This window comes from Cryptomeria japonica, chromosome 7 (assembly GCF_030272615.1).
Source record: "Cryptomeria japonica chromosome 7, Sugi_1.0, whole genome shotgun sequence".
Taxonomy (NCBI): Eukaryota; Viridiplantae; Streptophyta; class Pinopsida; order Cupressales; family Cupressaceae; genus Cryptomeria; species Cryptomeria japonica.
In genome coordinates this window covers 114,069,055-114,083,816 of record NC_081411.1, presented here as the reverse complement: position 1 = coordinate 114,083,816, position 14,762 = coordinate 114,069,055, and the positions used below count along the sequence as shown (strand labels likewise).

The window sequence follows — 14,762 nt, the reverse complement described above, 5'->3', positions numbered from 1 at the left end:
GGATCATAATGACGAGTGCACTCGATCATCAACTCATGGCACTGTACTGCTGGAGGGAAGCCGACCGCCTTAATGATTCCACTTTCAATTATCCTCCGGGCGACAGGTGATGGCTTGCCAATGTAAGGGACCTCTCGAAACTTCTTCGTACTGAAGTTGCCCAAGTTGGTATCTCCAATGTTGCTCCACTTAGACACGATCTTGGTCTCCACCTCTTCGGTCTTTTGATCTTCCTTCATGAGAGCTGGACGACTGGTGGATACTCCCGCCTTCGGGGTCGCCATACCTACACAACATTTCATAATAAGAACTAGATTTTGCAATGTATGACATAGATTAGATTAATTTTAGGAAACTTCATGATAAGTCCTTGAGTTATCATTTCCTAAAAAAAACGATTGAGCCACTGAAATTCAAAATTTCGAAATTCAAAAATTAAGGCAATGACGATCAAAAATTTAAAACAAAACAAGACTTTGCCATACCTCACTTAAGAGCTTAACTCTAAAATGTAAAATAAAGAGAATCGCCTAGGCAAAATTAATGCTTGAAGCTTTTCCACGTGATCCTTCTTCAAACGAACGTCCACCTAACAATTCGCCACCTTTGGGGGGGGGTCTTTAACGTGATCTTTGACAAGTTCGCTCAACTTTAATCAAACTCGCACTCCTTTGGATGATGTTCGCACCACTTCCTTTGCTAAATTCGCACACTCCTTTGTCTTCTCCAAATCGCATGTGAAGGATGTTGAATGATGGTTTGAAAATGAAATAAACCACTCCCCTTTATAGGCGCTCACCCTCTTCATTAACTCTAGGCCGACTTGGTAATTAAAAAACAAATTTAAAATAAATTTAAAGGCCGACTTTTGTAAAAACAAGGGATTCAAGCGCTCCAAAATTAATTATTATTTAAATTAATGCCTTCGTTTTTTAATTAATAAATTCGATTTTTTTTAAAAGGCAAAAATTAATTAATAAAATGCCATGGGCTTTTTTTTAAATGCTAACTCTTAATTGAATTTTTTAAATTTATCGATTTTAGCATTTAATAAAATTCAAAAAATGTATTTTAGCGCCAAAACTGGAAAGGTGGAAAGATACAAACCATATCGCTCTGGTCCCTGAGAGAGGGACAGGAGCGATTTGTCATTTTAGCTTGGATTCTTGCCTTCGATGTTTAAAATCACCATCTCCACGTTGAAACTGGCATTTTTGCTAGGAAACCTCGAGTTTGATTGACTTGATTTTGTGGATGAATGTCTGCTAAGGTTAATATCGCCCTGGTCCCTAGGTGAGGGACAGGAGCGAACTTTGTGTTTTCTCCTTGACCTTTGTTTCTTCGATCACCAATCTTCATCATGAGGCAAGTAACAACGTCATCCCTCCATTCCACGCTTACTTTATTCGTCCTTAACAAGGCATTTTGATGTTTGAATGGTTTTCGCCCTGGTCCCTTGGTGAGGGACAGGAGCGAACTTTATGCTCTAGCCTAAATTTGTCGTTTTTACGCCTTGGCTTCTTGTTCATCGCCTTCCAAATGACGTTTTCAACCTTATATAATCTCGCTTTGACATGATTTTTGAAGGAAAATAGGTGATTTAATGAAAATCGCCCTGGTCCTTGCCTGAAGGACAGGAGCGATTTAGCTTCTTGACCCAACTTGATCATCATTTGACGCTTGGTTTCTTTGCACATCATCCTCTTAAGGACACTTTAACCTTTTGCAACCTTGCACGTCCTTGACTTAGCATGATTTTTGAATGAATTGGCTAGTATAGTGAATATCGTCCTGGTCCTTGCCTGAAGGACAGGAGCGATTCTTGGTATCCTGGGCTTATCTTTGTTCTTATCAACTTGCAATTGCCTTCATAATGTAAAACGGTGTCCTTTGATCCTTCTTGAACATACGAAATGTGATTAATATTCAAAATTTAAGCCTCCATGAAGATTTCGCTCTGGTCCCTGACTGAGGGACAGGAGCGAATTTGGCCATTTGGTGCAAATCGTTCATCATATTAACTTGTAATTGTCTTCAAAGTGCAAAACGATGTTCTTTACTCCCTTTCAAACATTTAAAATGTGAATGGTAACTTAAATTTGGCCTCATTTAAATATTTCGCTCTGGTCCTTGGCTGAAGGACAGGAGCGAACTTGGGCATTTCAGTGCAAATCTTTCATCTTTGGCGGTCTTTGATACTTCGTTCTTCGTCGAGACACCTCAAAATGTCCTTGCCACCTTATACTTTGACTTGGAATGACTTGAATTTGGGTGGAAGGTAGGATAGCTATCATTTCGCCTTGGTCCCTGGCTGAGGGACAGGAGCGAATTTTCACTTATAGGCTTCATCACACTTTGCTAGCTTCCAAAATTATCTTCAATGGTCTTGTAGTACCCCCTTTCATTCATCTTTGCCTTGGAGTTCATTCTAACTTGGTGAGAAATTGGTCTAAGGCAAAAATCGCTCTGGTCCCTGGGAGAGGGACAGGAGTGCCTAGGCCCATATGGGGTTCACTTTGATGTCTGGCAATCTTCAATTTGTCTTCAATGGGTCCATTGCACCACCCTTACTTGCCTCAAACTTAATGTACACTTGATCTTTGCCCAAAACATGCCTTATGAGGAGAATCGCTCTGGTCCCTGGGAGAGGGACGGGAGCTACCACTGATTTTCGCCCTGGTCCCTGACTGAGGGACAGGAGCGATTTAGCTTCAAAGTCATGTTTTCCTCATGTTTGCACTTCCAAATTATATTCAACTGACGAAACATATCTCCTTTGATCTCCTCAAATCGTCAAATTGTTCAAATCCTGCAAGGACAAGGCAATGTTTGATTTCGAGCTCCGGTCCTTCACTGAGGGACAGGAGCGATTTTTGCTCCTGGCACATTTCCATGCTTGTGAAATTCTTCAAATTATATTCAACGGAAAGATCATGCCTCCCTTTATCACTTCCAATTCGAAATTCATCTTGATCCTGCAGAGATAGTAAGATTTTGAAAAACAAGCTCCGGTCCTTCACTGAGGGACAGGAGCGATTTTGCTCCTACAGGCCAAAATATCAAGATTTTGGGAGTTTAATCACTTCACAAGGCAAAAACAAGTCATTTCCAATGCCCGGGATCAATTATCAAAATTTTCAAAATTTGGTCAAAATTACTCAATCGGACAAAAAATCAAAATCCCATCATTCACACTTAGACAAATTTGGACTCTGCATTCAAAATTCCAATTGAAACTAGACCAACTTACTTAGCCACTGGTGAATTTACTTTATTCAGAATTGCATTCCACGAGAGGAAGCTCAAAGCTCAAAATTGGACTGGACTCTGGCCTGAAAACACAGTAACAGAAACCCTAAGGTTTGACCCTAGTCCAGACAACTGGCATACTAAACCAAAACCCTAAAAAGCAGAGAGAAAGGCGAGCAAAAACGAGCAAAAAGAGGGGGTCCCCATTTAAATGGGGCGATGTGTGAAATGGTCACAACACTGTGGTGCACTCGACGATATGGTGGCGGGAACCCCTACCTGTGGTGCACTCGACGATGCGGTGCTTTGCACATTGGTGAGGATGGCAGTCCTCAATTGTGGCATAGAGTCTAGAAGGTCTTTTACCTTTATCGACACCTCTATCTGCAAGATTTGCCCAATGATGTTATTTTCCGCTTCTGTACGGGATGATGTACTCGCCACCTCGTTGTCCCGTCGTTCGGTCGTCATCTCACGTTCAATGTTGGCCTTTGCCTCCCGTAATCCCTCCTTCTCCGTACGAGGGTCGGGATAAGTGGCTTTTTTCGTCTGGGCGTGGGTGATCGCCAGTACTTCTTTCTCACCAGTCTTCTCAGCCTTCTCAATGTTGAGGAGATTAACCCCTGCCTGCGAGCAATTTGCGTCCTCATGGTCGCCTAGCCCACACCAACGGCAGAGGTGCTGAGGGGTGGCTTCCTTCGTGCAATCACGGACGAAGTGCCCCCACTGATTACAGGCCCTACATTGGATAATTGGCCGGCCCTTGGCGTCATACTGGATACGGCTTCCGTTATTGTTAGCCTTTGCCTCCTGTAATCTCTCCTTCTCCGTACGGGGGTCGGGATAAGTGGCTTTTTTCGTCTGGGCGTGGGTGATCGCCAGTACTTCTTTCTCACCAGTCTTCTCAGCCTTCTCAATGTTGAGGAGATTAACCCCTGCCTGCGAGCAATTTGCGTCCTCATGGTCGCCTGGCCCACACCAACGGCAGAGGTGCTGAGGGGTGGCTTCCTTCGTGCAATCACGGGCGAAGTGCCCCCACTGATTACAGGCCCTACATTGGATAATTGGCCGGCCCTTGGCGTCATACTGAATACGGCTTCCGTTATTGTTATTGTTGCTATTCCTCCCGCCGCTGCGTCTGTTGTCCCGGTATCCTCCAGATGATGTCGCCGTGTTAGTATGTTGGCCGATACCCGCTGGTGCGGATGTTGTGGCCTGCTCCGTGAACAACACCTGGTTCATTTGCGTACTTCGGGTTTTCATGTTGTATGGGCACTCCTTGGTGGAGTGTCCCATTACTTGGCAAATCTTGCAGAATGCCTTCTTTTGGCAAGTACCCTTTGTGTGCCCTTCCTCTTTGCACTCAGTGCACCATATGTCCCCTTCGTTCCAACCAGTGCTTCTCATTATTTATTCTTTTCTCATTCACTCCATGTCTTTCTGGAGCACTTGCACCCGTTTGCCAGCCTCGTCGTCGCTACTGCTTCTTGTGAAGAGTCATCATCCTTGGATGAGGATTTATTACTTTTCTTCTTCTTTGATGTTTTGTGTTCGCTCTCCAGGTCCATCGCCCTATTATAAGCGTCGTCATATGACATTGGGGGTACAATTTTCATCTTCCTCCGTAGGGAGGATTTCAACCCTTCAACGAACCATCGTTTCTTCAATCCATTTGCGGGTTGGCTTTCCATGCTTACCCAACAGTTCTTTCAGCCTCCGACTGTATGCCCGTACTGTCTCCCTGGTACCTTGTTTGGTACTGTATATCTTCGTTACAATTTCATTGTCATCACGGAGCAACCGAAACTCCCCCGTGAATTCCTTTTGTAGATTGGCCCACGTGGCCACTTTTTGCTTGTCCACATCGGAGTACCAATCTATGGCAACTCCTCATAACGTGGCTGGGAACTGTTGTACCTAGTCATCCTGGTCTGTTACTCCGTTGGCGGACCAAATGGTTTCACAGGTACGGCAGTGCCGTAAGGGGTCTTCCTTGCCCTCCCCTGTGAACTTTGGCAATTTTTGTTTACTCGCCATCCCACCGCTGGGTCTCGCTCCTCTAATTCCTTGTGTACTTGTACCTGGCGATCCTCCGCCTTCTGCAACTGAACCTCCACTCGTGGGTCCTCCAGAAAAAGTTGCTGACACCGAACCAAACAAATTGCCTCTCGTACGGTACCCTTGTGCTCCCTCGGCACCTTCGGTCGTACCGTCACCTTCCGTTGTCTCCCTCCGGTTGTCCTCTGAAATGGACAAATTCTTTAGCAAGTCTTTGGTAGCGTCGATCAGTTTTAGACTTCGCCTTGTTTGTTCCGCCAACTCTTCGTGGCTTCTTACCCTACGGTGGTATTCTGGCGAACTGTAGAGTTCTCCTTCGGCACCCTCCGTGACTCCTTCTGGAAGCCCTACAACAGTGTAGACAGTGTAGTTCTCTCTGTCTATCTCTGCCTCCGCAACCTCCATGACACCTCCTGGGTTCCCTTTGGGCAACCCCTCGGCCGGTCGTCCCTCGGCAAGTTGCCTTAGCCTACGCCTTCGTTCTATCTGCTGTTTGAGATTCAACGCGGTTTGTGCCACTTCCCATTTGTCACTCTGTATCTTTTTATTTTTGTCCTTATTTAGTCTATTGGGCATAAGTCACTTCCATACATAGCAAACACACGCCATGTACACAAAAAAACTTTTTTATTTTTTTTATTTTTCCCTTTCAACTATAATTTATATCAACATTGTGTCGGGATTCTTACGGGGTTCAATTTCCCCTTCGCCTCTTGGTCCATGTGCACGTCGTCGGTCTCTGGGTTCATCTCACCGACGGGTAGGCCCATCGCGTCCGTGCGCCATCCGTTCCCGAGTACGTCTAGGCAACGGCGCCAAATGTTTGCCCTCTCGGGTAAACGGTTAAATGCAGAAAGTAAATGCACAGAACATAATGGAAATATATTAAATAACCAGCCTCTGTATTAATTCTACAGTCCATGGACAATAAGTGCTTATAACATTACATCTGACACAACCATCATGATCCTACTTCGAAGAAAAGGTACACAATATATAATACCCGAAGGGGTGCGACACAACCGTCGCGACTCCAACTACCTACCCGTCGGCTAACTAACTGACCGCCGTAACTCATTATTACCGACGACAACATAAACATAATATAACAACATAACATAATGATTATTCCCGGCAACAAAGCTTTTTGCACTTGCACCCTTTTTCACCGAAGTTTCTCCTTTGAGTGGCCATGTTAAGTTGAACAAAATGAAAAGTGGCGTTTTAAAACATGTTGCAATTTTCCTAAAATCGCCGAACTTATTCCCCCCCTGTAACGACTCAAGGCAAAGTTGCAAATTTTGAAGGGAAGAGAAAAGCGTTTCCTATGTTTTTCCCTAATATGCCTTGGTTCCATCCTCAAAAGGCTCGAAGTTTTCACCAAACTTGAACCCCAAGGCAATTCATAGGGAGATTCAAATGGTAATCGCGCCAAGTGGAGAACGCATTTCATATTTGCTTAAAATATCCGAAAATATGTCAAATAGAAGCGTTGTGCAAGAAGGAGATCAAAGCAAATAAAGACGTCGGACCTAAGTAAAGCAAACAAAGCAGAATTTAGGCTTTTAGCGTGAAAACGAATAGGGTATCTTAAAGTCATATCCTCCCAAGCCCGATAAAGCACCAAGAGGGTGCCAAGGCCAAATGAAAACGAGTGAATTCAAATCATTTCTGTTAAAGCCCCAAACACTTATCCGTATCTGCAACTAGATGCAAAGGAGGTCGAGTCATTTGATTTTTTGAAGAGAATACTTCAAACCTAGATGCTAGGAGAGGAGAGACATAGCATCTAAAGAAGCCTTGCACACTAGTGGCTAGATCATTAGAAGGGAGGGAGTTTCATCTAGCAAGAAGAAAGCAGAGTGCATTCCATCCAAGGTTGCTCCAGCCAAGACTCTGCTTTCTTGGTATGTTTCTGAACTAGGTTGCCATGCCAATAAGAAATTTTTCTTTAAACGCATAATGACGCATTGCCATTCAAACCTGTTGACGTGTATTTTGTACACAATCATACACAGAATAAAATACCAATAGGTATCTTATCCTCTCTTGAGAAAATAGTCTCTAACTGCTGAAGATCTGCAAAAAGGATCAGTTAGATGGACTCCAAGGTTCTTTTAGTGGGGTCTCCACGTGTGGACAAGCTTTTTAGTGGTATGATGTGATTTGCTGTTTCCTCCAAGGCGTCTTACGGATTCCAAAGGCTCGAAGATTTTACTAATCTAAAAGGAACTTTCAAAAAAAAAAACAAAAGATAGGGTTTGAAAGGTCTAATCTAGCCTAACCCTATGAACGACTTAGCATGAATGAGATTTGGCAAGACTCAACCAACTTCAATTTTGCCATAAGATAACAACTCAATTGAAATTAGTGCGATCTTCTAAGGTAATAATGGTGTTCAATGCATCAAAGACCAAGGACACTACTACGAAGGTACATATCCTAGATATGAAAATGCTTGAAGGTTAAGGACTCAAAATGTTTTCCAGTCGACCACGCAAGGCGTTCCTACAATCAGTAAGAAGCTAGTGGTTTGGATTGCGAATCCTACCAAATATCAAATCCCACACTTAGTCTTTCAAATTAACAAACTACTTTGATTGAGCGTGATTCAAGTACATCCAACAACCATGAAGATAACTCAAGAAATTTGCAACAAAACACCATAACTTCAATATTTTATTGATTTCCAAGTCATCATATACAACAATTGCTTGAATTTCTCCCTTCAAGACTCAATCTTGCTACAAAATAAAAATTGCTTCTAACTCTAATCTCTCTCACATTAACTATTGACTATTACTCTATTCTTCTATTATACTATTCACTATTACCAAATGAAATGAAAAATGGGGGTATAAATAGCATCCCCAATTACAATGAAAGGTCCAGATTGAAAGTAAATCAATGGACAAGATCATGACACCTAAACCCTAATTAGGGTTTGTTACAAATGACCTCCTTTTTACTGAACAATATTAAATACATAGCCAAATATTAAATTTGGCACAAAAATCTAGGAGGTATCAACCAATGAGAAATAAGATGTCATGTCATCTGTAACAACCTTTCATCTAGAATCTTATTCCCTTTCCAATTCTCTTTCTTAGCATATGCAATGAATTTTGTCACGATTCCTTCGATTTCTGTGTTTGGAATCTCGGGAAGATTCTTGATACTCTCTTCTAAGTGGATAACCTGATCAAATGCATCTAGAAGAGCTGCATCCCAAGTAGGTTCAAGTTCCTTTGTTCTATCAATCAGGAGCATGGTGGCATACATCTGATCATACTGCTCATCTGTAACATCTGCGTCCTTGCGAAAGATGATCTTGATTCTATCCTCAAATTCCTGGATATCCACATCTGTCTCGACCTCGATCCTTCTGCCAAGAATGGTACGAAGTACCTCAAATACTCTGTCCTGGATCGGATTGATCACCTCCTCAACTTGACCACATCTAACACTGATGTCCTCGAAGAGAACACTCTTTATATGGAGTAAGGTTGACCACTGAAACAAACTGTGAGAATCACCCTCTAAGATCCTCTCCTGCGTTAAAATTCTTCTGGATGTGTGTCTTATTACTTTCAAGACAGGGATGACAACGTCCTTGGTATGGGCAAATGCAGCTACTGTTGCCATCAATCTGTGAATAATCTCAAGAACTTGGATAGCTTGATGAATGATCTTCGACATTCTTGTAACAAACTCTATGGCCATTGTATGAGATCTATCCATCCAACTACATGTACGCTGGACCAGGTTCCTGAATCTTTCTGCTTCACTGATCGATTGAAGGGGCAATGCTTGCACTGGTGATCTAACTGGATCCTGACGTCCCAAAGGTTCATTGATGTGACTGAAATAAGTCCTCCATGCACCGACCTCTCTCTCAAGCTTTCTATTCTTTTCTACTTCTTCTCTAAGCTTGTCCTTCAATGCCTCAAATGTGTCGGTGGCATCATCTAAAGTCTGCTCTGCTGTGGATGGTCCTAACTCAATAGTCTGTATATGATAGTCTTCTGCTAGGATCTCACCTTCATATTTGTCTGCTGCCGGTGTAGCTATCTGCAGTTTTCTAGATCTAGTCTCATCTCGAATCATCTTGGACATCTTTGTAGCCTTCTTCTTCTCTGTTGTCATATGTGAACGTCCAACAAGGCTCTCTAAATCAATTGCACTGTCCTCGTCCTCAATTACGATCACCTTAGTCAATCTTTCCTTCAACCAATCTGGGATATTCGATCTTGTCTCTTGAACTTGAATTTCTTTATGTACTATTTCTTCTTGTCTGGGAGGAGATGTTACTTCATTATCCTCTTCTAACTCATAATCTTGGAGAGATCCATCTGACGAAACATGCTGTGCCTGTCCTTCCTCCTGTCTGTCATTCTGTACCATCGACTCCATGGACTCTTCCACTCGAATTGTCCTATCTTCTGGTCTGGAAGAAGTACCTGGTGTTTGATCTTTGTTGGCACCTAACTTTTTCTTGGAAGACTCTTTCTTTTCTGATCTTTCCTTTCTCTTTGAACCTCTCGAATGGAGATTGCCCTCACTGGCACATCGAAGGTTACTTTCACCGGAATTCCTAGGATTAGGATTGCCTTCACTAACACTGGCTCCACCTTCGGCTGGCTTTTCTTCCAAAGTAAAAGACATAGCTATGCCTTGTTCTCTCAACTTCTGATGCTGAACGTCTACCCATCTGCGAGTACAAGACAAGACTGGTGCCATCAAATCATCTAAATCCACGGCCTCGGGCTCATTCCAATTCAAACTTATTGTTTTGCTTTCTCTATCATATGAAGATTGGATGTGCCTGCCGTTGTCCTGAGCTTGGTCGGCCACTCTGTAAATCTTACATTTCCTGATGAAATCCAAAGGCAATCTAGAATGTATCTTTCGTTTCACTTCGAGATCATCTAGGAGATTCATCATAAAATCTTCAATTTGGTGCTCATGTCTAAATCTTCTACCGACCGTCTCCTCTAAATGTCCATGTGGATCAAAACTATTCCTCCAAGCAAAAGATGAAAAAGGATACAAGGCTAACTCCTTCTCTGCGTCATCCATGGCTAAGACATTAGGACATACCTCAACTGAATTACCCAAAATAATAGGTACCTGAACTCCATTTTGATGTCTGTGTCTGAATGCCTTCACATATGTTGCCAACTGCCTTGTTACTTCAAGTAACACAATTCTGTTTGTCGGGTACCTCGGCAACATGTATGGAGGTAAAGGACATCCATGCACTCTAATGTAAGTGAACTTGGGAAACTGAATGAACCAAGCACCGTACCTCTTGATGAACTCCTGGGCATCCTGAGATAATCTGTTGTGAATCCCTCCTTGCAACGTCCTTGTGATGTTCATCGTGAAAGTATCATTGACTAACTTGTAGTTCTTCCCTGGTGGATGATGCAAGTAGGTATAGGATTCACAAGCTCTGACCTCACCGGGTCCTCTTCCAATCACTCCTCTGTGAGGTAGTCCTGCGTACTCAACGCTCCTGATTAAGGCATAGATGACGTATGAACTCATGTGGAAGGACTTAGTAGCCCTGAGTCTTCTCAACTGTACGTCTAAGCAATGGCTAATTATCCTAGCCCAATGTATCGTACCCTTTCCTTGAACAATCACCTGGATGAAGTAAAACATCCACTTCTCAAAATAGAAGGCATGAGGTGCTCCTGTAACTCTGTTGAGCATGGTAATCAAATCTCTATACTCCTCCTGGAAATCAATCCGATGCGGTGTGTTCGGTACTTTGCTCAGACGGGGACGACTCTTGAGTAGCCAGTTCTTATTGATTATGCTTAGGCAAGCATCTGGATCATCATCGTACACTGATCTGGCTCCTTCAATGCTCTTGTATATCATGTCCCTGTGCTCTGGAAGATGGAAGGCTTCACTTATGGCTTCCTCTGAAAGGTAGGCCAAAGTGTTTCCCTCATTGGACACAATTGTCCTGGACTGTGGATTGTAGTGACGGGCACACTCGATCATCAACTCGTGGCACTGAATAGCTGGAGGAAAACCGGCCGCCTTGATGATGCCACTCTCTATTATTCTCTGGGCGACAGGTGATGGCTTGCCGATGTAAGGGACCTCTCGGAACTTCTTCGTGCTAAAGTTCCCCAAGTTGGTATCTCCAATGTTGCTCCACTTAGACACGATCTTGGTCTCCACTTCTTCGGTCTTCTGATCTTCTTTCATGAGAGCCGAGCGGCTGGTGGATGCTCCCACCTTTGGGGTCGCCATACCTACACAACATTTCATTATAAGAAATAGATTTTGCAATAAATAACGTAAATAAGAGAGATAAAATTTTAGGAAACCTCATGATAAGTCTCTAGAGCTATCATTTCCTAAAATACAACGATTGAGCCAAGAGATTCAAAATTCAAAATTTCAAAACTTGAAATATGACGATGAATGAATAAAGCAATAATAATAAATCGCCACACCTCGATAGAGAGCTAACTCTAGAATGCAAAAACAAAATTCGCCTAGGCAAAAATTGAGGTATAAAATAATCTTCAATATGATCTCCTCAAAATTGACTTTGCCACCTCTGGAGAGAACGTGATCTTCAATTATCGCCTTTGGCGTGGTCTTAAATGATCTTCAAATTTATCCTTGACAAATCGCTCAAACAAATCCTCCAAGTCTTTAGCAAATTCGCCTTAATGTATCCTCAAGTTCGCACTTGGTGTGGTCTTCAAATTCGTACCACCTTTTGATAACTAAGCGCCACCCTGGTCTTCAACGTAATTCGCATTCCACACAAGATGATACTAGCGCCACCTTTGGTTTGAAATCGCACCACCTTTGAACACACTTCGCACTATATTCGCCTCTTCTTGATTCGCATGAAGAAAGGTAAAAATGATTATGTGAAAATGAACATTTCACTCCCCTTATAAATAGCGCGCTCACCCTTTCACCCCTTAGGCCGACTTGACAAATAAAACCATTTTTTAAATGATTTGCAATAAAATAACAAGGCCGACTTGCTTAATTGGGCGTTTCAAATCGATTTTATATTAATTAAATAATTAATTATTAATGCCTTGCGTTTTTTAAATGAGAATTTCGATTTTTAATAGAGGCAAAAAATAATTAATAAAAGATAACGCCATATTAAATGCTAAATAAAATGGATTTTCAATTTTTTAATCGATTTAGCATTTAAGGAAAATTTGAATTGTTTAATTTGGCGCCAAAACTGGAAAACAAAGGGACGTACCTCATCGCTCTGGTCCCTTGGAGAGGGACAGGAGCGATCCATGATTTTGGTCTTGATTTTGCATTTCTTACGTCCAACTCCTTCATCTTCGCGTTGAAAATCGATCATCATGATGAGTCCTTCGAATTTGATCATCTTGCATGCGTACTTAAGGCTTCTTGAATGTTCATCGCCCTTGTCCCTTGGAGAGGGACAGGAGCGATCTTCAAATTTCTACGTCCATCTTACATCTTTTAACTTCGATCTTTATTGTAGGGCGAATAACACCTATGCTTGTTCCTTTTGCGTTTGTTTCATTTGTTTGCACGAAGTGTTTGGACGCTTTGAGGGATCATCGCCCTTGTCCCTTGGAGAGGGACAGGAGCGATCCACGTTTTCTCCTTAACCTTGGCAACTTTACACTTTGATCTTCGTTGCAATGTCCTCTAGACGTCGTCCTTCACTCTTCCTAACCTCGCTTTGCTTTGGTCTTGAAGGAACGTGAGCGCTTTTGGTGATATCGCCTTGGTCCTTGTCCAAAGGACAGGAGCGATGTGAGGCTTTTACATTATTTGGCGATGTTTGGACGTTCAAAACCCTTGCGAATTGTCTTCAAACGATGCCTTGGACCATATGCTATCTTAGGACGTCTTGACTTAGCTCGAACTTTGAAGCAAAACGAGGAATCTAAAGCAAATCGCCCTGGTCCCTTGGAGAGGGACAGGAGCGATATAGTCTCCATGCTCAAAATGATGATCATTTTACGTTCAAAACCCTTGTTTATCATCTTTTTATCATACCATGGACCCTCCAAAACATTGCAACGTCTTGTCCCTACGCAAATTTTGCATGAAATGGCCAATGCATCTAACATCGCCCTGGTCCCTTGGAGAGGGACAGGAGCGATCCTTCCCTTGTGGCCACTATCTCACTTTGCCAGGTTCCAAGTTTATATTCAACGGATTCGTCCCTCTTCACTCTATTCGTCCATGCCTTGACATCATCTGTAACTTTGCAAGAAAAGCAATTATATCAAAAATCGCTCTGGTCCCTTGGAGAGGGACAGGAGCGAACTAGGCATTTAACACTGTTATGGATGTCCCAAAAATCTTCAATTTATATTCAACGCATTTATCTCATGTTTTCCCTTGTTATTGAACGTAAACTTGCCTTGACCTTTGTCTGGATTTTGCATAATGAAGGAAATCGCTCTGGTCCCTGGGAGAGGGACGAGAGCTACAAGGTACCTCGCCCTGGTCCCTTGGAGAGGGACAGGAGCGATTTGGTCAATATAGGTCATTCTCCTTCGTTTTAGCATCTCAAATTATATTCATTTGGCAAAGCATCTTCCTTTGGACGTCCTTAAATCATTAAGTTTTCGAAATCTTGCAAGGACAAGGCGAAATTTGAATTGTAGCTCCGGTCCTTCACTGAGGGACAGGAGCGATTTTCCTCCTGGAGGCATTTCTGTGCTCATGAAAATCTTCAATTTATATTCAATGGAAAGATATTGCCGTTCTCCATCACTTCCAACTTGAAATTTGTCTGGACTCTGCAGGGACGATGAGATATTTGAAAATGAGCTCCCGTCCTTCACTGAGGGACAGGAGCGATTTTGCTCCTACAGGCCAAAATAACAAGATTTTTCACATTTTAACACTTCACGAGGCGAAAACAAATCAATTCCAATGCCCAGGATCAAAATTCAAAAAAGTCAAAATTTGGTCAAAATATTCAATTAGACAAAAATTCACATTGACTGCCAACACTTAGACAAATTTAAAGCTCTGCATCAACATTCCAATTGAAAATTAGACCATTTTGGCGAATTCATTGCATTCAAAATTGGCATCCTAGAAAAGGAAGCTCGAAAACTCTCAAAAACGACTGGATTTTGGCCTGAAAAGACAAAATTTAAAACCCTAAGGTTTGACCCTAAATCCAGACGACCGACTAACTAACAAAACCCTAAAAACGAAAGCGAAAACGAGCGAAAAACAAGCAAAAAAGAGGGGGTCCCCATTCGCGATGGGGCGATGTGTGAAATGGTCACAACAAAACCCTAGTTTTGCATTTGGTTTGTACTTTTAAAAGTTTCATTTAAAATCAAACCCTAGGCTACCCGAGCATAACCAAGGCTTATAATGCACTTTGCAAACCCAACCTGGGAAAATTTCAGGGATTGCAACCAGAATTGAAAACTTCAAAACAACACTCC

General features: G+C 42.4%; 1 protein-coding gene across 4 annotated transcripts in view; it reads left to right on the top strand.

The window, feature by feature from the left end:
• LOC131061225 (magnesium/proton exchanger) overlaps positions 1-14,762 on the top strand; it is a 165,849-nt gene that overhangs the window by 135,148 nt on the left and 15,939 nt on the right. The gene's annotated exons all lie outside the window — the stretch shown is intronic.